Raw genomic sequence first — 25,000 nt, 5'->3', positions numbered from 1 at the left:
CTCCCCTACACCCCGGCGTCCGCTCGCTGTCCCGCTTGACGTCGCTAGGGTGTAGATAATCACCGTCTTGTTTTAACCTTCTCTGTCCTTCGGTTCCCTGCACGCGCTCCTCGTCCGTCTCTCCCTGCCGCTCTCTGCCACAGTCCCTCCCACTGCCTGGATATCTCTCCCTCCCTGTCGCTCTCTGCCAACCTTCCTCCCTCTGCCTGGCTATCTCTCCCTCCCTGCCGCTCTCTGCCACAGTCCCTCCCACTGCCTGGATATCTCTCCCTCCCTGTCGCTCTCTGCCAGCCGTCCTCCGATTTCCTGGCTATCTCCCTGTCGCTCTCTGCCACTATCCTTCCCCCTGCCTGGATATCTCTCCCTCCCTGTCGCTCTCTGCCACAGTCCCTCCCACTGCCTGGCTATCTCTCCCTCCCTGTCGCTCTCTGACAACCGTCCTCCTATTTCCTGGCTATCTCCCTATCGCTCTCTGCCAGTCCCTCACACTGCTTGGCTATCTCTCCCTCTCTGTCGCTCTCTGCCAGTCCCTCACACTGCCTGGCTATCTCCCTGTCGCTCTCTGCCACTATCCTTCCCACTGGCTATATTTCTCTCTGGCAACCTCCCTCCCTCTGCCTGGCCATCTCCCCCTCCCTGTCGCTCTCTGTCAACCTCCCTCCCTCTGCCTGGCCATCTCCCCCTCCCTGTCGCTCTCTGTCAACCTTCCACCCGACTCCCTGCCTGTCCCTCCCTTGCACTCCCTGCCAATCCCACTTTCATTCCCTGCCACTCCCTACCAACGGCTTCTTTCCACTCCCTACGCTATCCTACGCCTCCTTTCACTCCTTCTACCACCCCTCCCTCCCGCCCTGCCAATCCTTCCTGTCCATTCCCCTCTATCCTTCCCTCTCTCTTCTCCCCCCTGCCATCCTCTGCCGTAATCCTTCCCACTCGCTCTTCCCACTCAACCCTTCTCCACTCGAGCGCTCTCTACGCCCTTCACCCCCGCCCACGCACCGCCTCCTCCGTCCTGACCGTAATAATGTGGGCGTGATGGGTGTCAGAAGAGGAATTGGAAAAAAAGGAGGAGGAGGAGGTGGAGATAGAGGGGGAGGAGGAGGAGGAGGGGGAGTTGGAGGAGGAGGAGGGGGGAGGTAGAGGATGAGAAAGAGTAGGAGGAGGAAGAGGAAGGGGGAGGTGGAGGAGGAGGAGGAGGTGGAGGAGGATTGGGGGGAGGTGGAGGAGGAGGTGGAGGGGGGAGGTGGAGGAGGAGGAGGGGGAAAGTGGAGGATTGAGAGGAAGGGAAGGAGGAAGAAGAAGAACAAGAGGAGGAGGAGGAGGGAGAGGTGGAATGATGATAATGATTATGATGGACATGAAAGAGAAAGTGACGAAGAAAACAGTAAGAAAACAAATGAAAAGTAATAAAATAAGATGAAGTAAAACATAATAATAAAAATAGCTATTAGAAGAAGAGGAGGAGGATTATAAAAAAACTCAAACGAATTTAGGGGATCGAATAAAAAAGAGAAAGAAAGAAAGAAGTAGAATAAAGAGAAGAAACGTAAAGGAAAAGGGGAGAAAGGGAGAGAGAGAGATAAGAGAAAAGAGGAAGAGAAAAAGAAGACAAGAAGAAGAAAGGGGAGAAAGGAGGGAAAAGAGAGGAAAGGGGGAATAAGAGAGATAGATGAAAAGAGGAAGAGAGAAAGAGGGAATACAAGAAGGAGAAATGGGAGAAAAGGAGGGGACAAAGAGATCGATCGATAAAAATAAGAGAAGAGAGAAAGAGGAAGAGAGAGGAAGACAAAGAGCAGAAAGGGGTGGAAAGGGAGAAAAAGAGATAGAAGAAAGGGGAGAATAAGAGAGAGAGAGAGGAAAAGAGAAAGAGGGAAGACAAGTAGGAGAAAAAGCGGGGGAAAAGAGATAGGGGAAAAGGGAGAAAAAGAGAGATAGGGGATAAGAGAAAGAGAGAAGACAAGGAAGAAAAAAAATGGGGAGGGGAGGAAGGGGAAAAGAGATAGAGGAAAACGAACAAGAGCTAAAGCAAAAGCGAGAAAAAGAGAGATAGAAGAGAAGAGGAAGAGAGAGAGAGAGAAAGAAAGATAGGGGAAAAGAGGAAGAGAGAGAGAGAGAAAAAGAGAAAGAGAGAGAGAGAGAAAGGAAGGGCGCAGAGGGAGGGGAAAGCTTAACTTATCCGTGGTCGAGGCATTGATTATCTTCGCCGGGACGAATAGGTGAGAAGGGATAGGGGCCCGGGGGAGGATAGGAGGGTGGGGAAGGGAGGGGGAGGGGAAGGGGGAGGGGGATAGGGGCCCGGGGGAAGATAGGAGGGTGGGGGAGGGGGATAGGGGCTCTGGGGAGGATAGGAGGGTGGGGGGAGGGGGATAGGGGCTCGGTGGAGGATAGGAGGAGGGGAAGGGGGAGGGGGATAGGGGCCCGGGGGAAGATAGGAGGGTGGGGGAGGGGGATAGGGACCCGGGGGAGGATAGGAGGGTGGGGGAGGGGGATAGGGGCGCTGGGGAGGATAGGAGGGTGGGGGGAGGGGGATAGGGGCTCGGGGGAGGATAGGAGGGTGGGGAAGGGAGGGGGAGGGGAAGGGGGGGAGATAGGGGCCCGGGGGAGGATAGGAGGGTGGGGGAGGGGGATAGGGGCGCTGGGGAGGATAGGAGGGTGGGGGGAGGGGGATAGGGGCTCGGGGGAGGATAGGAGGGTGGGGAAGGGAGGGGGAGGGGAAGGGGGGGAGATAGGGGCCCGGGGGAGGATAGGAGGGTGGGGGAGGGGGATAGGGGCTCTGGGGAGGATAGGAGGGTGGGGGGAGGGGGATAGGGGCTCGGGGGAGGATATGAGGGAGGGGGGAGGAGGGGAAGGGGGAGGATAGGAGGGTGGGGGGAGGGGGAGGATAGGAGGGTGGGGGGAGGGGGATAGGGGCCCGGGGAGGATAGGAGGGTGGGGAGGGGAAGGGGGAGGATAGGAGGGTGGGGAGGGGAGGGGGATAGGGGCCCGGGGGAGGATAGGTGGGGGGGAGGGAGAGGGAGGGGAAGGGGGGGAGGGCGGCGGTGTCTTTTCGGGTCCAAGAAATTTGCATAATTTCGCCACTGGACTCTGACGTCTTATTTTGATACTTGGTAGGAATCTCTTTTTTTATTTTTTATTTTTTTTATCTTTTAGGGTTTGGATATTTTTTGAAAAATTTCTTCTTCGTTTATTTTTTTTCTTATATATATATATATTTTTTTATATTAGTTTGTCTATCGTCATTGTTTTTTTGTTGGTAATGCTTTATTTTTTTGAAAAATGTCTTCGTTTATTTTGTTTTTTTTTTCTTGTTTATTTTCTATTTGTTTGTCTATCATTATCCTTTTTTTTAGGTAATTCTTTTTCTAGTCGATCCTTGTTATTTATAGCGAATGTTGATATAAGTAGATTATCATTATGATGTTTGTATAAAGCTTAGCAACAACAACAATAAAAATACAATAATTTCACATTGATATAAATAGCTGCTCTAACTAACTCTCGAAAGCACTTTTATGCCTTTAATACCACCATGCACTAGTCGGAGGGACGTGGGATTTGTATATGAGTAAAATATTGTATTTTTAGCCTTGATCAATTTTCTCTCTCTCTGTCTGTCTCTGTCTGTCTGTCTGTCTGTCTGTTGTCTCTCTCTCTCTGACTCTGTCTCTCTCTCTCTCTCTCTCCCTCTCCCTCTTTCTTTCTTTCTTTCTTTCTTTCTTTCTTTCTTTCTTTCTCTCTCTCTCTCTCTCTCTCTCTCTCTCTCTCTCTCTCTCTCTCTCTCTCTCTCTCTCTCTCTCTCTCTCTCTTTTCTCTATATGACCTTAAGCTTTAAATATTAACTAATATGAATTTTATTGAGCTACACAAAGTAATGATGACGTTTTATGTCGTTGTTGCTATAGCTCACGTATCATTATGTCTATTATCATTATTAATATTATTTCCACCGTTATCACCATTATCAGCTGATATCACTATCATGGTCATTGTGATAATGGGATACGATTATAGTCGGAAATCAGAGAGAGTTAATTAATGCGCGCTAATGACTAGTAACATGTAATGAAAACGAAGTAAATATAGAATATTCTTTAAAGGAAATGAGAAACGAAAGAAATATATATATATATGATGTGAAAGTTCAAACCAAGAGATGGAGATAAAAGATATATATACAAAACGAAAAGTTAATTTCAAGCATGAAAGAAACCGAAAAAGGGGGGAACTAAAATGGGAATAAACAATTTAAGAGATAAAACGCAATAGTTTTCCATAAAGCAGATTTTAAATGGACTGAAGGATAACGAGATAGGGCTATGATTTATTTTTGGCACGGTGCCAGGATTGAGGGAGAATTTTGGTGCCGCTGTATATCCTCAGTATTATAAATTCAATGCGTCTGCTGGACAAAGTGTTGGGATCTGAATATGCATTTGTCAAGAGAGAGAGAGAGAGAGGGAGAGGGAAGGAGGGAGAGAGAGAGAGGGAGAGGGAGAGGGAGAGAGGGAGAGAGAGAGAGAGGGAGAGGGAGAGGGAGAGGGAGAGGGAGGGAGGGAGGGAGGGAGGGAGAGAGAGAGAGAGAGAGAGGTAGAGGTAGAGGGAGAGGGAGAGGGAGAGGGAGAGGGAGAGAGAGAGAGAGAGAGAGAGAGAGAGAGAGAGGGAGAGGGAGAGGGAGAGGGAGAGAGAGAGAGAGAGAGAGAGAGAGAGAGAGAGAGAGAAGAGAGAGAGAGAGGGAGAGAGAGAGGGGGGGGGAGGGAGAGAGAGAGAGGGAGAGAGAGAGAGGGAGAGGGAGAGGGAGAGGGAGAGGGAGAGGGAGAGAGAGAAAGAGAGGGGGAGAGGGTGAGGGAGAGAGAGAGAGAGAGGAGAGGGAAAGAGAGAGAGGGGGGGAGGAGAGAAAGAGAGAGAGGGGAGAGAAAGAGAGAGAGAGAGAGAGAGAGAGAGAGAGAGAGAGAGAGAGAGAAAAGAAAGAGAGAGAGAGAACACATAACTTTTGAAATATGATACGCTGGTAGATGCCAACAAGACTCTCCCACTCTCTTTCCATATTTCAATCTATTTCTTCTTCTCCTCTCTCTCTCTCTCTCTCTCTCTCTCTCTCTCTCTCTCTCTCTCTCTCTCTCTCTCTCTCTCTCTCTCTCTCTCTCTCTCTCTCTCTCTCTCTCTCTGTGTGTGTGTGTGTGTGTGTGTGTGCGTGTGTGTGTGTGTGCATTTGTGTACACACACATACACACACGCACACACACACACACACACACACACACACACACACACACACACACATATATATATATATATATATATATATATATATATATATGTATATATGTATATATATATAATATATATATATATGTTATATATATATAGATAGATAGATATAATACATATATATAACTGTATGATAATTTATACGATTATATACATATATATATTACTTACACCTCGACTTCTTCCTGGCACTGAGACAACTATGAGCCAATCCAATCAATATCATCATTGATTTCATTATCAATAGTATGACCAACTTAATAACTCCCTTCATTAACACTCTTCACCAAAAAGAAATATCAATTATCCCAAAACTCACGCGTAAGTAAGAAAGGAAAAAAATAGGAGTTCAGCCAATAACAGGCACTTCACCCAGCAGAATAAAATACAGCAGCAGCAGATTAAAGCATTAATGATATGCATTAAGTAATTAAACGGAGGAGGAGTTGCTGAGGTGATTTGGACAGCAGGCAATAATGAGAAATCAAAAGGTCTTGTAAAAGGCTCTTGATGCGTCGCCTGCTTGCTCTGTGAGGCTTGCCAGCGAGAGGCTTCGTTAAATGGCGGCGGAGAGAGGTGAGGTGGTAGTTATGGTGCAATTATGGTTGTAAATGGTGAACGGGGATGTTTGTCGTATCATGGTGACGGTGGCGCAGGTTCTGGTTATTTTTGGGTTGTAGGTATAATGTTTCTCGTTTGTTTAAAGGTAACGTGGTTGTTTCAGAGAGAAGGAAAAGAAGGAAGTAGGAAGGTAGGAAGTTATGAATAATGGTTCTCGTTCCGTAAGTTTACAGCTGTGTCTTTCGGATCGAGCAACTTAGAGAATTTTTTCTCCCCTTTTCCCTCGCAAATAAGCAAGGAGGTAGTCCCGGCCCTCGACAGATCTTGACAAACCCACTTAGGCATTTTCAAATTCCGCCAAAGAGCTTGTGTGTATTCAGCATTTTAACTCCAGCTTATTGGTGAGTCTGTGAGTGACATACTGAAGATGATGACGAAGAGGGCAGCACTTTAAAAAGTTTACGCAAGATGTGTTGCGCGTTGCAGATGTTCTTTCCATTTGCCCTGACAACGAGTGAGGCTGAAAAGAAACTGGATGAAATACAATTCGTTAAAATTAAAGCCGTAAGGTGTTCCGTTTAATTTGGGTTCTCATTTGACGCAAGGAGGCATAAACAACCAACTGTAATTATCAGGGAAATTTAATCCATGGTGCCTCCCTTTGTTGATTTATGCTTTACGAGGGCACTCATACCCTTGCCAACTATACGAGACGTGGATTGCATATTCAGAGCTTGCTAGCGTCGGCGGAGGTTTTGCACCTTTTGGTGTTTAATCCATGTCACTTTGCCGCCGTCAGTTTAAGTGCTTCTTGGGTCGTTGTTCGTCCTTTTAGCCGACGGTGATCACTGCCACCACGGTTCTACGGTGCGAGAGTCCTTTGCTCCTTTTTTCCCTTTCTCTCGAACCCCTAAACTCATTTCAAAACGGTGCTATTCTTTATTTAGGGTTTTGTTCAGCTGTTGTGTACAGTTCGTGGATTTGTCTCTCTGCCAACAAACGCGCGGGAAACAAAAGCCTCTCGCCATGCGCAGGTCAGCCGTTAAACGTGTTTTTGCTGCATAATCGGACGGCGAGAGTTGCAGTGGCGGGCGGCTGAACTGCCCCTTCAGCCTCGGAAAGGAAAACGAGAAAGGAAAAGAAAAAGGAGAATAGGTGAGCATAGGTAACGCCAAACATCAAAGAGGCTATCGATCCCTCCTATATAAATGAGCTGTATATAGTTAGCGGGGGAAGAGACGGTTGCATGACGGGGGGCGCCGCTGTGTCCCATGAGGGCAGCTGCGTTTTCGTTGTCATTTAAAACTTGACAGCGAAACAAATGCGTGACGCCACTGTTTTTATCAGCAACATTGCCACTACGTAATGTTTTCCTGTTATATTTTTTAAATCATCATTTTAGCTGCTAATATCAGAGTCGTGAGTATAACGCTAATATTGATATGAAAGTGACAATTCTCATGACGATAATTGATGTATACTGCTGCTACTATTACTAATAATGATCATAATAATGAGGTTCATTATCATATTTCCGTTACCATGAATTTTATTGACGAACATAATTTCCATAATCCTAATGGCATCACCAGCACATAATATAACGGTAGTATTACTGAATAGGATTGAAAATAAATAATGATACTATGATAGCGAGACAGATTTAAGCAACGCAGGCAATAAATAATACCCGTCCAGATCTGGGCTACAACGCACCCCAGTCCGCAACCAGCTACCCAGTTCGCGCGAAGACCCCCCCCCCCCCGTCTCCACAGAACATTAAAGAAAAAGAAGGAAAAAAAGGGGTAAAAACATCATCCCATGAAGCCCACATAATCGCGATCTCTCACCCTCCCATTTTCCTTAAATCTCCATCCTCTCAAAACACGATTAGGGAACTCCACGACCTCATCACGACCCGAATCAGGGGGACGTGTCACTCGCGGCGCCTCACAGGACCTGCGCCTCGTGGGTGGGTGGGCGTAGGGGGGAGAGGGGGAGGGGGTGATGTGAGGAGGGAAGAGGGGAAAGGGGCAGGGGGAGAGGGAGGGAATGAGGGCTAGGGGCAGGGGGGAGGGGGATGGAAGGGGGACAAGGGGCAGGGGAGAAGGGGAAGGAAGGGGGAAGGAGGCAGGCAGAGGGGGGATTGTAAGGAGGGAAGGGGGAGGGGGGAGGAAAGGACCCAGGGGGAAGGGGGGCAGGGGGCTGGGGGAAGGGGGGAAAGGGGTCGCGGGGCCAAAATTTACAGAAGTCATTCCAGTGCGCTGCGTTTTTTTTTTTTTTTTTTTTTTTTTTATGCAGGCTGCTAGTTTTGCTGTTGCTTACATTTTTTGAAAGCAGATTGGATTGTTGTTGTTTTTAGGTGATGGGTCTGGATTTATAGCATTGTTTATTTTAATGTATGTGCATTTATATATGTATATTATATATATATATATATATATATATATATATATATATATATATATATATATATATATATATATATAGACACACACACACATACTCACACACACACACACACACACACACACACACACACACACACACACATATATATATATATATATATATATATATATATATATATATATATATACATACATACATATATTCAAATGTAAGTATTTATATTTAAAACTTCCTACCGTATTCCGTTTCTCTTGCTTTTTCAGTTCTCCCATGCTATTTGTTACATTTTTACTGTTTGCTGTCACACTGACCCTTTCCCCCCCTCTCCCATTTCTACTTCCTCCTTTTTACCGCTGTTTCTGCCCTGCCGAAGCTGCAGTCAGTTCGTCCAGCGTCCCTCCGCCCCGCGCAGCTCCAGCGACCGGTTGTAAGACGCGCCGCTGTGCTTGCCTCGAATGCTCTTGTCCTGTCGGTACAGTGGTCGGCCTTACGACAGCGTCAGATATACTCCGGCAGCTGTACGCCCGGCAGGTGACCTCGACGACCGCCAAAAGTTGCGTCATGTTTCATGCGCGTCGTTTATTCAAGTTTCCATTTTCCCGTTCGTTGCTTCTCCTTCTTCCCTCGTTCGGATATTGGGGGAATTATTGCTTAAAGGATTTTGATTCTCCGCCGTATTTTCTTTGACTGTCTTTACCCTCTATTTGCCTTTCTCTGATTCTTCTGCCTATCAGTTTCTCTTTCTCTCTCTCTCTCTTCGTATGTTCTTTGACTTTCCTTACCCTCTCATTTATCTAACTATCAGTTTCTCTCTCTCTCTCTCTCGTATTTTCTCTGACTATCCTTACCCTCTATTTGCCTTTCTATCATTCACCTACCTATCAGTTTCTCTTTCTTTCTCTCTCTCTCTCTCTCTCCTCCTTTCACAGAGTAAGACCGGACCTCTCTGTTTATCTTACTCGGCCGCGCTAACTTTCTCTTTCTCCTTCCCTGATCCCAAATATCCCTCTCCCTTTGTTTCCAACGCTAACTTTCCTCTACGTCTTTTATCTCCCTTGGGCCTTTCCCCTCTCGTTCTTGCCCTTCTCCCACTCTCCGTCTCTCTCTTTCTCCCTTTTGTTATCTGTATGTCTTTATCTGGCCTTGATTTTCTTCCTCTCCACTCTTTATTTCTCCGTTCTTTTTATTTCCCCTTCACGCCCCTCCTTCTTTGTTCGCCAGTCTGTTTCTCTCTTTCTCTCCCTCTCTTCCCTTTTTTCCTCTCCCATCCCTGCTCATCCTTTCAAGCTCTCCTTCCCTGTCCTCCCTCCTCCCCCTTCCCTCCGCTCTACAAACACGCGAATCCTCTTCTTCCTCGCTAAATCCGCGCACACGAACGGCAGGACCTCTTCTGCTCTCCCATGATTAATGAGACGCCACCGCCGCCGCCGCCGCCTCATGACGGATCTGGGTTATCCTGTGAGTGAGTCCTTGTGACCTCTTCCCTGGCCCCCCCTCTCTCCCTCCCAGTCCCAGAGACCTTCCCTCCTCTTATTCCGTCCCTCTGATCCTCCCTCCCCCCAACCCTATCCCTCCTTCCTCCCCCTTTAATTATGCGTGAGACGAACAAATTTGTTCTTTCGTATCAATACTTCTGATTCCTCAACCCTTCCTCCTCATTTATACTTCATATGAAAAAGAAAAGTATTCTTTTCACATGTATTCCTTCGTGTTTATCGAAATCGAGAGATAAGAATTTATCTAGCTGTACTGATGACTTCCCATTTAAAACCGAGAGAAAAGTATTTATCTAGCTGTACTGATGACTTCCTTCTTAAAACCGAGAGAAAAGGATTTATCTAGCTGTACTGATGACTTCCTTCTTAAAACCGAGAGAAAAGGATTTATCTAGCTGTACTGATGACTTCCTTCTTAAAACCGAGGGAAAAGGATTTATCTAGCTGTACTGATGACTTCCTTCTTAAAACCGAGAGAAAAGGATTTATCTAGCTGTACTGATGACTTCCTTCTCAAAACCGAGAGAAAAGGATTTATCTAGCTGTACTGATGACTTCCTTCTTAAAACCGAGAGAAAAGGATTTATCTAGCTGTACTGATGACTTCCTTCTTAAAACCGAGGGAAAAGGATTTATCTAGCTGTACTGATGACTTCCTTCTTAAAACCGAGAGAAAAGGATATTATCTAGCTGTACTGATGACTTCGAACGGATCATGTTTACACTCGCTGCGTTCACTAGTTCATGTTTGTTTTACTATCTAGCTTGAACGTGGCGTTGATGTAGAGTACATATCGGATATTGAAATTGAAATGCTAATGCCTTTTTAATGGGTATGATGTGAACAACGTCATTAGTAACGACATAGGTAATGGTGGTGATTATGACGTAACTATTGATAATGGCGACCCCTTCCCCTCCATAAAGGGTGGATGTGATCATAGTTTGCATATTGATTAAGTTATTATCTTTTTATGTTTTTTGCTGGTGGTGGGGAGACGGTGATGGTGGTGATTATGATTATGATGATGATGATGATGGTAATGGTGATAATGATAATGATCATTGTGATAGTGATGATGATGGCAATGGTGATGATAAGGATAATGATGGTAATGGTAATGGTGATAATTATGGTGATGATCATGGTAATGGTGAAGATGATGATGATGGCGGTGATGATGTATTGATGATGATAATACAAACTATTATTACAATAATGACATTATTACTTTTGTTATCATCAACAACGTTATTAGTGTTAGTCTTTCTGCCGGAAATAAAGGAATGTTTATTCTTTTTCTTTCGAATTTCTGTTTCTTTTCAACTGTTTTCAGATCTACATTTCTTTTCACTATTGAGGACTGAATGCCATCACTATTCTCTTTGATTCCCTTCCCGAAACCGGAGATTAATTACAAATGGAATTAATCTCAGGTCAGAAATCTAAGGACGGATTCATCACATTTCACTTACAAGAACGCACAGAGAGGAAGGATAGCCATTCAGGGCAATCATTTCGTATTTTCTTCTTGTCATAAATTTATCAGGAAATCAAACATACAGACAAATAAAACGCAAACAAAATATCATGTTATTTCGTCTCTAGACATGAATCAGCAAAATGGAATTAATCTGAGGTCGACTGTCCAGGACCGGATTCCCCTTATAAGAACGCAGAGGACGGGAGGACAGTTATTCTTGGTGTCATCCAAAAGTTATTCTTTCGCCGGGATTGATTAAAAAGGGCAAAAAGAGAAAGGAAAAATTCTTCGGCACTAGAAATGAATTAGGAATGGAATTAATCTGGAGTCGGCTGTCCGGGACTGGATTCTTCACATTCTGGTTACAAGAACGCGGAGGACGGAGGGTAGCCATTCACTTTGTAATCGGGAACTTATTTGAAAAACAACAAAACCTGATATCGGTTGGAATTACGGTTAGAAAGTTAATCCAATAAAACAAAACAAAAACAAAACGCAAGTAAAAACATGGAAGAAAGTTTTTATATCTCCTGCATTCTTGTAAGCATTGTAGCCTTCTGCCTCACTTCCCTCACAACTCACAAGAGGAGAGGAAAAAAAAAAGTTGAAGGGCGAGAAGCGTCTGGGATCGCCAGGTACTTAGCGCAAGGTGATGCTCGTCTGCTTCCCGCCTTCACTCTGTTAGTTTTTTTTTCTTTCTTTTTTCTCAACTCTTGTTTTTATTTATTTTTTCTCTCTCTGGTTTATTTTTCTTTTCTTTTCCGTGTTCACCTTTTATTCCTATTTTTCTTTTTTCTTTCTTTTCCTCTGCCTCTTTTCGTGCATTTTTCTTTCTTTTCCTATGCCACTTTTCGTGTATTATTTTCTTTTTTCTTTTCTCTTCCTTCACATCATCTCCGGATTCAAGATAATGTAGTGATACTTGAAAGGAAGTGTATGAAGCAGTAATTACACTGATGAATGTTATAAAAATACAATAGACTGTTCAGGACCTACAACCTCCCAGTCGACATTTCCAGGCCTGTCTTAATCCACGCATCTCCATTAATCTGTCGTTCTATACAAACATCTGCCTGTTATATACATTCTTAATACTTAAAAAAAACATAGTTCTTTTATAGCCACGCCCTTGTCGATGTTGTATATGCTTACGTGTCTGTACATACTGATCTATTATTATTGCGACTGGTATGTCATTAAGAAAAATTAAGCGAAGAACAAATATAATGAACTCTAATTGGACCATAACACAGGGAAGAGAACGGAGGTCAGTCTTTCATAAGATGCCCTAATTATTAATGTTAAGGTACAAGTGGAAGTATGCGTTCAATATTGTTTCGTTTACAGTTATCATTACTTTTGTTGTTATTATCATAGTCTGTTCTATGGTGGGTCTTCTAATTATTTGATATATTTAGGTTGATATATAACAGTTTCGTTATTCTTGAGGACAATTCTCTTACTCCATTCAGATATGTTAAATAACACTAACTCTTAAATGTTAAACCATTTTATTCTATGGCATCACACAACTATACGCACAAAAAAAATGCACTACAAAACTAAATAATGAGCTGCACATTCCTACCTCATCAATACATTGCAAATTGCAATATATTGATGTGTGTCTTGAGGGGTTTTCCACGCCTATGGAGAAGTTGACCGAAACAGCCAAGGTAGTGCAAAGCTGCCACGCAAAAAGTGAATGTAGTTAAGACAAACCCTGGTCATCAGTAAGTGGTAATTTATAATATAATTTTTATAGTAGTAAGTGGTAATTTATATTTGTTTATTTCGGCAATTAAGAAATACAAGATCTGCGAGCAATGAGCTGATGTGACAGTGTCCATACGTTTATCTGTATTTAGTTATATTCGTACATCAATTAAATTATGCGTCTGTATTGGCATATTTATTAAAATATTCGTCATTTTACCTTCTAATTATAGAGCTCTTTTCCTGAAGGGTTCTGGTCCGAGTTCTCTCCTCCTGTTCATCGTCTTTTTCATCTTCCTCTCCCTTCCTCCTCTTTTTCCATGCCCTCCTCTCTATATTCCTCCTCTTCTTCTTTCTCCTATTCCTCTTTCTTTCCCTCTTCATTGTTTCTCTTTCTCCTCTTCTAGTTCCTTCTCTTCCTTTTCTACTTGTTTTCCCTCGCCCTTTTCCTCTTGTTCTTCCTCCTCTTCCTTCTACTCTTCTTCCTCATCACACTCCTCTTCCTTCATTTCGACGTCTCTTCCCATCTTTTCAATCTTCCTCTTCCTCCTCTCTCAGTTCTTCATCTTTCCTTTTCTCATCCTCTTACTCCTCCTCCCTCTCTTCTCTTTTGCTTTTTTCTCTTTCCGCTCCTCTTCCTCTTACGACAAAATATTCTCCGAGCACACATGTCATTTTACTGTCGTGTCTCCTTAAATAAAGAAGACATGGAAAAAAAGGGAAATGAACTAAAAATTCTAAATTGGGGTTTCCCGATCTCTCTGTAAGATTTAAGAGTGATTTTTTCAGATCTTCGTCCTGGCTGTAAAACAGGTTAGCTTTTCAATTAAAAAGGATCCAGCCTAATTTTCTCTCTCTCTCTGTTTCTCTTGTCTTTGCTTCTGGTTCTGGGAGTCTGTTTGTCATTCTGTCTGTCTGCCTGTCTATCTGTCTGTTTGCATATCTGCTATCTGTTTGTCTGTGTATCTATTATCTATCTGATTGTTCATATGATTAAATGTGTGTTTCTCTTCCTCTCTCCCTCTTTTCCTTTCTCCAGCTCCCCCTCCCTCCCTCCCTCTCTCCCTCCTCCATCCCCTCTCCCCCTCCTTCCCTCGCTCCCCTTCGCATTTCCATCTGAATCCCTGCCACCGTTTCTCCCTCGTCCATTCTCTCTTCCCCTTTGTCTCTCTTTCTCAACTTCCGAACTCCCACTCCCACTCCTGTTCATACTCTTCCCACAAACCCAGAATGTGATTTCATGTCAGACTGAACATGATCATGCAGCTGTCAGGGACCTCATACCCCGGCCTACGTAACGAAAAGTGAGGACCTTAACACCAACGAAAGAACCTCGCAAATTGGTTCTAACCCGGAATTAAGGATTCAGTAACCCGGTCCAGGAGCGATGTCGTCGTATGATTAAATAATTTCTAATTTCGTGGAAGGTTTATGTCGCCGAAAGTGTGTGTGTGTGTGTGTGTGTGTGTGTGTGTGTGTGTGTGTGTGTGTGTGTGTGTGTGTGTGTGTGTGTGTGTGTGTGTGTGTGTGTGTGTGTGTGTGTGTGTGTGTGTGTTTATATGCTTACATACTTTTATAAAGAAAAAAAGAAAAAAATATATGCATGAATGTGTGTATATATATGTATATATACATATGTATATATGTATATAAACATGTACAAAAATAGATCTACCATAATGAAAAACGATCCCAGGAACAAGCATACGGAAATATATTAATTAAAGAATATATATATTTATAGGAAATATAATTCCAGACTGCATGATAAGTCGTACGTTGATGAATATACAGTTGCATTAATGATGAGTAAAGAAACGTATACATTCCTCCATGCATATATGCGGATGATATATTCTGAAGAAGATGAATGGAGAGAGAAAGAGAGAGGGGGAGGGGTGGGGGAGAGGGAGAAAGATAGAGATAGAGGTAGACATACAGAGAGAGAGAGAGAGAATGAGATATACAGAGAGACAAAGCGAGTAATAGATAGATAAATAAGTAGACAGAGATAGAGACAGACATTATATATATATATATGTATATATATATATATATATATATATATATATATATAGAGAGAGAGAGAGAGAGAGAGAGAGAGAGAGAGAGAGAGAGAGAGAGAGAGAGAGAGAGAGCGAACGACAGATAGAGAGAGAGAGAGAGCGAACGACAGATAGATAGAGAGAGAGAGAGAGCGAACGACAGATAGAGAGAGAGAGAGAGCGAACGACAGATAGAGAGAGAGAGAGAGAGCGAACGACAGATAGAGAGAGTGCGAGAGCGAGCGAGAGATAGAGAGAGACAGACAGATAGATATACAGATAGAGAGAGGGCGGAGGGACAAGCCGAGAGCAAACGACGTTAAAGACAGCTGGAGGGGATCCATACGCCGCTGAATAGATTGAAGAGGAAGCAGGAGGGAGGAGTGTCCGAAAGGATTAAAAGCACAGATCAGGATGAAAATAGGAATAATGAATGAATGAATAGATAAGGTGAATGGGTGAGTATGCAAATGAATGAATGAATTATCGTATATCCAGGTTGATATAGGCACGTATGAAAGAATTTAAAAGTTCTCGGTGGAAAAGAGACGAGAAGGGACTCTTAAATATGGTCAGGTCAAGAAGGCATAACTTTAGCCTCGAGGGGCTTCACACATTCCATGTAAAGAAGAAAGAAAATAAAAATGTACGAAAGGAAAAGAAGGGAAAAATGAAGAAAGTGGAGGGACACATTTAAGACTTATTTTGTATCGACGTGTTATCACCTCCTCGGCATATATTTGTTCGAAAATTGCCCCGAAATCTTCATGGATTATGACCTCTTTGACTAGCTTTGCCGAGCCCCTAATATCGAAATCAATAAGGGCGAAGTGTGCGGCCTTTTGCTATGTGATCGTCGACCTTTGGTGCATCTCGGAGGCCTCGATGTCGCAATGCGGTGTGCGTTCACGCCCCGCTTTTTTCCCTTTTTTCTTCATTCTCTCAGCCTTTTTGTTTCTCACTTTTCGTTATATTTTCTTGGAGGAAGCTTTGTCTCGTCCCCCTGGATATATATTAGACATATATCATTTCGTCGTTTTGCTGAAAAATGGCGGGTGATTTGAATCGCAAAGGGAGGGCGCCCGTTTCATCTCGCGGAAAAGGACGAAAATCAAAAATCAAAAGACGAATGGCATTGAAAAAAAGAAATAAAAGGGAAAAAGGGAGACATTTCTGGGTGTTTAGAACGTGGACTTCGGTAAGAGATATGGGCGACCACAGGAGCGGATACTGAATGAGGATATTTTTGGAGTCATTACCGTGGATCAGGTGGTTTGTCGGCGCCTTCCTTGTTGCTTTCCGCTTTTGCTTCGCGACGCACGTGAAGGAGAAAGAAAAATGCGCGCTCATGTGGATGCCTGTGAGTGCTTCTACGTTAATTCAAACATACATTAACATACACACACAAACATAAACACACACACACACACACAAGCATAAACACACACACACACACACACACACACACACACACACACACACACACACACACACACACAAGCATAAACATACACACACACATACACCCATCCCCCCCCACACACAAACACCCTCCAAATCCATCCCCTCCCCCCCCCCCCCCCCCCCACACACAACCCCAAACCCTCCATTCACACAATCGCGTACGTAAGCACTCTCCACCCCCCACCCCCCCCCCTACACCCCACCCCGGCAGAGAGAGGGACGCGAGGCAGGCGAGCGAGGCTGAACTGTTCCGAACCTTTGACGCGACTCGAACACGGGTCTCCTGAGGCTTCGAAACGGCTTCAGTTACACCAATATCACGGTGGGAGTGGGACGTCGTGCTTTTTTCTTTCGTGTTCGTTTAAATTAGGTGTTTTGTTTTAAAAGAAGGAAGAGTAAGATTTTTTTTTTTTTTTTTTTTTTTTTAAGATGGAAGAAATGGGAAATTATTATTGTTATTGTTATCATTATTATTTTATTTATTTTTTGAAGAAGGAAGAGGGTGAAAGATTTTTTTTTTTTTTTTTTTTTTTGGGGGGGGGGGAGAAATAGGATGAAAGTAATTGGAGGGGGGGGGTAGGCTGGAAAAAATAGGAAATTAGAGAAAGAGAGGAAATAATGGATTAAAGGAAGAAAGAAAAGAATGGAAGGAAGGAAGAGAAGAAGAGTCGAAGGAAGAAAGAAAAGAGGAATTGTAGGAAGGAAAAAGGAGTAACTAAAGAATAAAGGAAGAGGAGTAATAGAGGAAAGAAAGTAAAAAAGGAAGAAAGAAAGAATTAAAAGAAGAAAAGAGTATGATTTGGAGGAAGAAAGGAAAGAAGAATCAAACAAAGAAAAAATGACAAAATAAAGGAAGAAAGAACAGATGAAGTCAATGAAGAAAGAAAGGAAAAATCAATAAAATAAAGGGGAATAGAATAAAGAAAAATAAAGAGGAATTTAAAGAAGACAAAATAATGGAATTAATGGAAGAAAGAAAGGCGGAATGAACGAAAGAGAGACAAGAGGAGAGAAAGAAAGAAAGAAAGAAAAAACGACTCAATCACTTCGATTACATCCAGATAAAAGATCAAATCCGGCGCCATCAGGTCCCCAAAACGTGATCCTCTTTGCCGTGGTTTTCGATCCCGTCTCTCCGGATTCCCCGAGTCGCAGGCCGCTTTCTCGGAGGCCCAGCTCGCCCTCCAGACCGGCAAACACTATCAGCCAGCCACAGATGTCTGCTTTTAATAGACTTTATGAAGTCAGATCCCCTTTATAGGATTTCACTCCCACTGGTCATCAATACGATCTGGTTCCCTGGTCCCCTCTCGCCCGATGCTCTCTCCCCTCGGATCGAACCCCTGTCGCTTATACACGCCGGTCCTGTGTTTATAGGATCCCTTCTTGTCTTTTTCCCTTTTGCGCTTGGCGGGGCTGGCGTGGGGGAGGGGGGAGGGAGGGGGAGGGGTGCTGTACGTGTCGGGACGCACATACAGACACGTATCTGTATGTATAGGTAGATGTAGGTGTAGGTATAGGTGTGTATATATATATGGACAGATACAGACACGTATCTGTATGTATAGGTAGATGTAGGTATAGGTATATGTGTGTATATATGACAGATACAGACGCACATACAGATACGTATCTTTATGTATAGGTAGATGTAGGTATAGGTATAGGTGTGTATCTATATGGACAGATACTAACATGCATACTGTAGGTGTGTATGTATGTGCGTGTGCGTACCCCGCATAACGCCGGTGTTGAAGTGTGTTATTACTTAGATGAAAACGACCAAAATATATTTTTTTCCATCAAATAACAGCGAGTGTAAAAGAGATGAATGCAGGAACTGACCTGCTTTAATTTTATATATATATTTTTTTTCCTTTTTGGGCTCTGCGTCACTCCGATGGCATCAAAGGCGATCGTGCAAACCATTATCAAATACAGCCATATGTTAGGCTCCACGCTGGAGGGTATGCGCCATGTTTATGCATACCCGAGAGCATGTATATGCATAAGCACGGTCGTGTCTTTATGCACGTGTCCTGGTATGTATGGGAGAGGGATAACACTAGTATTTACGAAGGAATTATGCATGGGCGTGCATGTGCGCTCGGGTGGGATAACATTGGTATGTTTTAGGGAGGTCGGCCGGTGTTTTAAGTAGCTCCTTAATCATCTGTTTTTTTTTAGGTCTTACGAATACCTAAAATCTCATCTGTTTCGCTTGTATGCTTTTTTATTCTCTTAAATAGCTATAAAAACAGCGATTCACATTTGTTGCTTCTTTGTCGTTTCCTTTCCAGCCTAAAAGTATTTCGCCATTTACTCTCATATTTTCCTCTCGCAAAGGACATGCATGAAGAGGCATAAAAGCAAAGAAAACAAAGAAACGCCCGGTAAGGCTCTGTAGAAAACAATCTTTAAAGAAAAAGGGAAAGCATCATGAATTCATAAAACACAAACAACAGCAATAATAATAATAATAATAATAATAATAATGATAATAATAATAATAATAATGAAAGCAGAAACATCGATGGTGGCAACTCGACAAGCGCTTTATTTATTCTTAGGATTGTTCGTGACAAGGCAAGGCTCACGCCGTCTTCGTTTCCCTTGCTATTCCTTAGCCTTTTGTCTTCATTGCTACTTGAGTAGAGGACCCGCCCGACCCGACACATTAGCCTAGATTTACCATCAACCATGTAAGTCTTAACTCCCAAGTGGCGAATTCACCCTTGGCTGAGAATCACCTTTAAAGTTCCCCCTCCAGTGTAATGTTTCCTTTTCTCTATAATGTGAACACACAGCATTATTTATGGTATTTGAGGGCATTTACCTCTCAGCAGACTTTGCCGGGCGCTTTGTCAAGAGAGTGTTTGGCCATCAAAACGCCATGTAAATTCTTTCCCCCTTGCCCTGGCGTCTTCTCGCCTTTCTTGGGTCTTTCTTTTTCTATTTTGATTCTTCCATCTACGCGTGTTCTGCCTTGGTTTCTTGTGTTTATTTTTTTCTCTTGCCCTTTTCATTTTCCTTTCTCGTGTTACTCTCTTTCTCTGTCTCTGTCTCCGCCTCTGTCTGTCTGTCCGTCTGTCTAACTGTCTACTCTCTGTTTCTCTCCTCTCTTTATCTCTGTCTGCCTGTCTATCTATCTCTCTTCCTCTCTCTTTCTCATTCCCTCTCTCTCCCCCTCACCTTCCTTCCTCTTCCCCTTCCTCCATAAACATCCCCTCTCTCCCTCTCCTTCTCTTATCCAAGTATCTGTTACAGCCATAAAATCGAGCCAATCCTCACTGACCCGCTTCCCTGCTGTTGTTAGCCACGATCATAGGCCTATCAACTAGTATTTGAACATACTATTTGTACAAGCTGTTAATTCTTGGCTCATTAGCAGTTAACTCATTCCTTGAAACTGTTTTTCTTTTTGTTTTGTTTCTGTTTTTTTTCTTTGTTTATTTATTTTTTCTTTCTTTTTTCTTTTACACTGATCATTATTATTATTTTTTCTTTTTTTTCTTTTACATTGATCATTATTTTTTTTTCCTTTCGTTTTTTTTTTCTTTTACACAGATCATTATTATCTGATCGTTATCTAAAATTTTCCCTCTTTTCCCGTCCTCTTCTTCTCTCCTCTCGACCGGAAAATTATCAAGTACGACTCACACAAACACCAAAAAAAAAAAAAAAAAAAAAAAAAAAGAAATACCTTTATCGATCGCCTTTACCCATCTCCTTTCGTTCGAGGGAAATTCCTGGAGTCTCCTAGCCGGCCGAAGAGTGGCTCTGAGATTAATTGAATCTTGGTCTCCTTGCTGGACGACGCTCGGCTCTGTGGCTGCGGCGGTGGGGGGGTGCCTTGGCCGGGAGGGGAGGGAGAGGGGAAGGGAGGATGGGGTGGGAGAGGAGGGGAGGGGGGTCGTCTGGGCGGCTGTCGGGGTCTGGGGCTCGTCTCTACCTGCTGGTTGGGGGTTTTCTGTCTTTGTTTGTATGTTGATTTGTCTGTCTGTCCTTGTCTCTCTGTCTGTCAGTTGATATGTCTGTTTTTTGTCTCTGTCTCTGTCTGTCAGTTGATATGTCTGTTTGTCTTTGTCTCTGTCTCTGTCTATCTGTCGATATATCTGTCTTTGTCTGTCTCTATCTTTATTCTGTCTGCCTGTCTGTAGATCTGTCTGTCTGCCTGTTTTTGTCTCTATCTTATTTATTCTGTCTGTCTATTGATCTGCCTCTCTTTGTCTCTGTCTTTATCTGTAAAATCCCGCCCACTTTACTCTTTCGCTATCTTTCAAAAAAGAGAAAAAAAGAGAGAGGGAGAAAAAAAAGTGGGATCCCAAAATGAAAAAGAAAACGGGAAACAACGACGAGAAGAAGACAAAAGGTAAAATTCGCAAATCCCCCTCCCCCCTCTCGTGCCCTTCCCCCCTCCCCCTCATCCCCCCATCCCCCCAGCTCCTCCGTCGTAAGGACAAGCAAGAGATCTTTCTTCCCCCTTCATTTTCTTCCCCCTATCTCGAATGTTCACCGTGACTTTTTCTCCCCCCTCTTTTCTTTTCTTCATCATAAGAAGAACTGCAGTTTCTTCGAGCGAGTGACTTTTCACATGCAAATCGCGTCTTTGGCAGCATAATGTATTCCGAATGCATCCGACATCACCCTCCGGCCTTGCGCTCCCGGCAAGAGGAACTCATCTGACTGACAGAGCGAGTAAATTGTAGATCTAATATGACATTAGTTTGCCCCACTTGAGAGGTATCTTGCGAGTTGAGGAGAGTTCGTGGTAAAAGAGAGAGAGAGAGAGAGAGAGGAGGGGAGAGGGAGAGAGGGAGGAATAAGATAGGGAGAAGGGAGGAGGAGAGAAAGGGAAGGGAAGGAGAGGGGGAGAAGGGAGAAGAGGAAGGGGAGGAGTGGGGGAGAAGGGAGGAGAAGAGGAAAGGGGAGGGGGAGAAGGGAAGGTAGGAGAACAGGAAGTTAAGGAAAGGGGAAGAGGAAGGGGAGGGAAGGAGAAGAGGAGAAGGGAGGGAAAGAAAGGAGAGGGGGAGAAGGGAGAAGAACAGGAAGCGAAGCGAAGGAGTGGGGGAGAAGGGAGGAGAAGAGGAAGGAAAGGAAAGGAAAGCGGGAGAGAGTAGGACAAGAGGAAGAGGAGGAAAGGAGAGGGGAAGAAGGGAGGTGAAGAGGAAGGGAAGGAAAGGAGAGGGTTTGAGAAGGAGAAAGAGAATGGGAATGAAAATGAGAAGGAAAGTAGAGATTAAGAGAGAGGGGGGAAACGGAGAGGGAAGAGAAAAAATATAAAAAACATGGAAGAAAGAAGATAGAAAGGGAGGTAAAAAGAGAGAGAAAACAGAACGAACGATCAGGTTACTCTTCATTATTGAAATGAAAAAAAAAAAATCAAAATAGAACAAGCTCACGCATTAAGGGAATAAATATAGGAGATTGTACGGGAGAATCTACCTTATTCCCCGCCCTCATTCACGAAGACAATTTATTGCCAGTGTGCTCGCAATAATTATCATGCATACTCATCGTCCATTTTGTATACTGCATGATGCTGTGATAATTTACAGTTTGTGATGATACTTGAACGAAATTTGCTACAGGGGGAGGGAGAGGGAGGGGAGGAGGAGAGGGAGATGGAGAGGAAGAGAGATAGAAAAAGGAGAGGGAGAGGATGCTGAGAATAGAGAGAGAGAGAGAGAGAGAGAGAGAGAGAGAGAGAGAGAGAGAGAGAGAGAGAGAGAGAGAGAGAGAGAGAGAGAGAGAGAGAAAGTGAAATGAAGAAGGAGAGAGAAAGAGAGATAGGGGGTGGGGGAGGGAGATGGAAAGGGTGAGGGAGAAAAGAGGGAAAAGAAAAGAGAGAGATAGCAGAAGAGAAATAGGAGAGAGAGAAGAAGAGGGAGAGCGAGAGTAAAATATAAAGAAAGTGAAAGACAAAGGGAAAGGAAGAGAAAGAGAATTATTAAAAGAAAGAGACGGCCATGTCCCCAGACGAACGGAAACGCCCGTGATTCAACTCGCATCCCGCCTTCGTCACGCCCCCCCCCACCCACACCCCACACCCCCCGCCCGCCTCCACCGCCGAGGAGAATAAGCGCCGGTACTTCAGCTAAATTCAGCCTCGGCCATTCCTCTCCTGATGGGCGTGGGGGAGAACGCCCGCGTGCTCTAAGAGACATCACCCCGAACGCCGCGTTGTCTGATTACCCGACGCAATCATCATAAATGTCGTTGCGCTTATACACTGCCTGTGTCATGCGGAATTATGTGTAATGGCCGCAGAGAGGGAGTAGGAGAGACGCGAAGGTTGTGACAAAGGAAAGAGGGTGACGCGGATGGATATTTAGAGCAAGGCGAGAAGAGCGGTTTACAGGGAGAATGCCTTTGACCAAAATGACCTCTCGGGCCGCATGTCATAGCGGTGTTTATGGAAACCTCGACAGAAGAGAAGGCGATTCCTTGTCGGCGCCGAATGAAGGCACACAATGCGCTCACGCCGGTTGTCTGGTTGACTAAAAAGAAGGCTGACAGTTGCGAATTCGTAGTCAATTCTGAAGCCGGCGTCTTGCCTCGCTAATAAACCATGTCTGATTACACTGCCAGGTTTCCATTCACTGCCGAATTAAATTGGATATATTTGCCCGCGCTGGAGGTCAGGAAACTGCATTCATTTAGGTTAAACTTCTGATATTAAATTCACGGTGAAGGTATTTAGAAGACGAGAGATCTTCAAGGCTGTAAAAGCGTCAGGCAAGGCACAGAACTCGAGATTGAAATGATATATTGCCACGGTGAATGTTTGCCGTAATTTTCTCGGAAAAAAATAATTTACATTTATATACTGAATATATGAGCAGAATTCTGCGATTTTTTTTTCCCGAGATTCTTTTCTGGTTTTGCAAAATATGACCTTGTCTGTGCGTCCGTAGAAATGCTTTAAAGCGGGAATGGATAGAGACAGTAAGAAAGGGGATATTAAGGCACACAAGGATGGTGGAGAGAGAAAGAGAAAATGAGACAAAAAGAATTGCATATATATGTGTAAATATATATATATATATATATATATATATATATATATATATATATATACATACATACAAACATACATATGCATATATATATATATATATATATATATATATATATATATATATATATATATATATATATGAATATACACATATATATATTTATATATTATATATTTAGATATATAGTTTATATATATACGTATGGATATATATATATATATATATATATATATATATATATATATATATATATATATATATATATATATATATATATATATATATATATATATATATATATATATATATATATCACACACACACACACACACACACACACACACACACACACACACACACACACATATATATATATATATATATATATATATATATATATATATATATATACACATATACACAGAATGAATTGTAAAACAAAAAGCAGAATGTGAAGCAGTACGAACAAGGAAACGCAGAAAAGAGAGGAATGAAAAATGAGAAAGAAAATGGGAAAATAAAGAACAAGAGAACAGCGAAGAAAGAAAATGGAAAATGAGAAATGGCGATAGGAAGGAAGGGGTTTGGGAAACAGATGACAAGGGAAGAACAATTTTCCGAATCTACTTGTAACAGAAAAAAAGAAAGAAAGAGAGAAAGAAAGGAAGAAAGAAAGAAAGAAAGAAAGGAAGATAGAAAGAAAGAAAGGAAGAAAGAGAGAAAGAAAGAAAGAAGGAAAGGAAGAAAGAAAGAAAAAGAAAAAAAGAAAGAAAGAAAGAACGAGAGAAAGAAAGAAAAAAGAAAGATAGAAAGAAAAAAATTGCTATTTTTAGAACTGACTTTAAAATACTAAAACCCTCTTCCTGTCTGCATGGGCGCGGCGGCTCGATACATGTGTTGAAATATCCGAAAGTATATATTTTCGGGCCAAAGTTTACAGCAATCATAGAAAACGGACGCGTTCGCCAGAATTATGGCGCGGGTAAGCACCACCACCAAAAAAAAAAAAAAGGAAAAGGGAGAAAGAGTTTTAAGGAAAAGGAATATTATAAAGAAAGTCAAAACCACTTTTTGGATTTATTTAAGACGGGAAAGTGCGAAGGAGGAGAGATATAGAAGGTATAGCAGGCAGAGAGGAGAGCAGCGAGATGCGAGAACCAAGTAGGGTAGCATGACGTGTGTGTAAACAAGCCGTTGAGGTTAATTGACGCATATTTTGTAAGACGTAGCATTCCAGAAGTGAGTTGTGGACACCCCTTCCCTTCCCCTTCCTTGTACCTCATCCTAAAAAAAGAAAGAAATAAAGAAAAAAGAAAAATAAAGTTTTGCATCTCGAGACGACGACATTCTAATCCGGAATTATATTTTCCAAATTCTTGGACCAAAAAGTTTCGCCCTCAAGCTCTTTGTCTTTTCATTCCTACCTTTATTTTTCCCACTTCTTTGGCACACTCGGCGCGCTCCTTGTTTTATACTAATTCTATGCTATTGTTATTTCTAAAAATGAGTTGTGGGAACATGTCTACCGAAAG

At 43.0% G+C, this 25,000-nt stretch overlaps 1 protein-coding gene and 1 long non-coding RNA gene across 2 annotated transcripts in view; one reads left to right on the top strand and one right to left on the bottom strand.

The window, feature by feature from the left end:
* Positions 1–25,000, top strand: part of LOC138864005 (two pore potassium channel protein sup-9-like) — a 525,912-nt gene that overhangs the window by 41,893 nt on the left and 459,019 nt on the right. The window lies entirely within an intron of this gene.
* LOC138864055 (uncharacterized) overlaps positions 23,960–25,000 on the bottom strand; it is a 25,670-nt gene continuing 24,629 nt past the window's right edge. Inside the window, exon 3 of the long non-coding RNA XR_011399074.1 lies at positions 23,960–24,752. This is a non-coding gene — a long non-coding RNA (uncharacterized lncRNA). The remainder of the gene's footprint in view (positions 24,753–25,000) is intronic.

Source organism: Penaeus vannamei, chromosome 14 (genome assembly GCF_042767895.1).
Source record: "Penaeus vannamei isolate JL-2024 chromosome 14, ASM4276789v1, whole genome shotgun sequence".
Classification (NCBI taxonomy): Eukaryota; Metazoa; Arthropoda; class Malacostraca; order Decapoda; family Penaeidae; genus Penaeus; species Penaeus vannamei.
The sequence above is the reverse complement of the archived record's forward strand: the minus strand, read 5'-3'. Positions and strand labels throughout refer to the sequence as shown.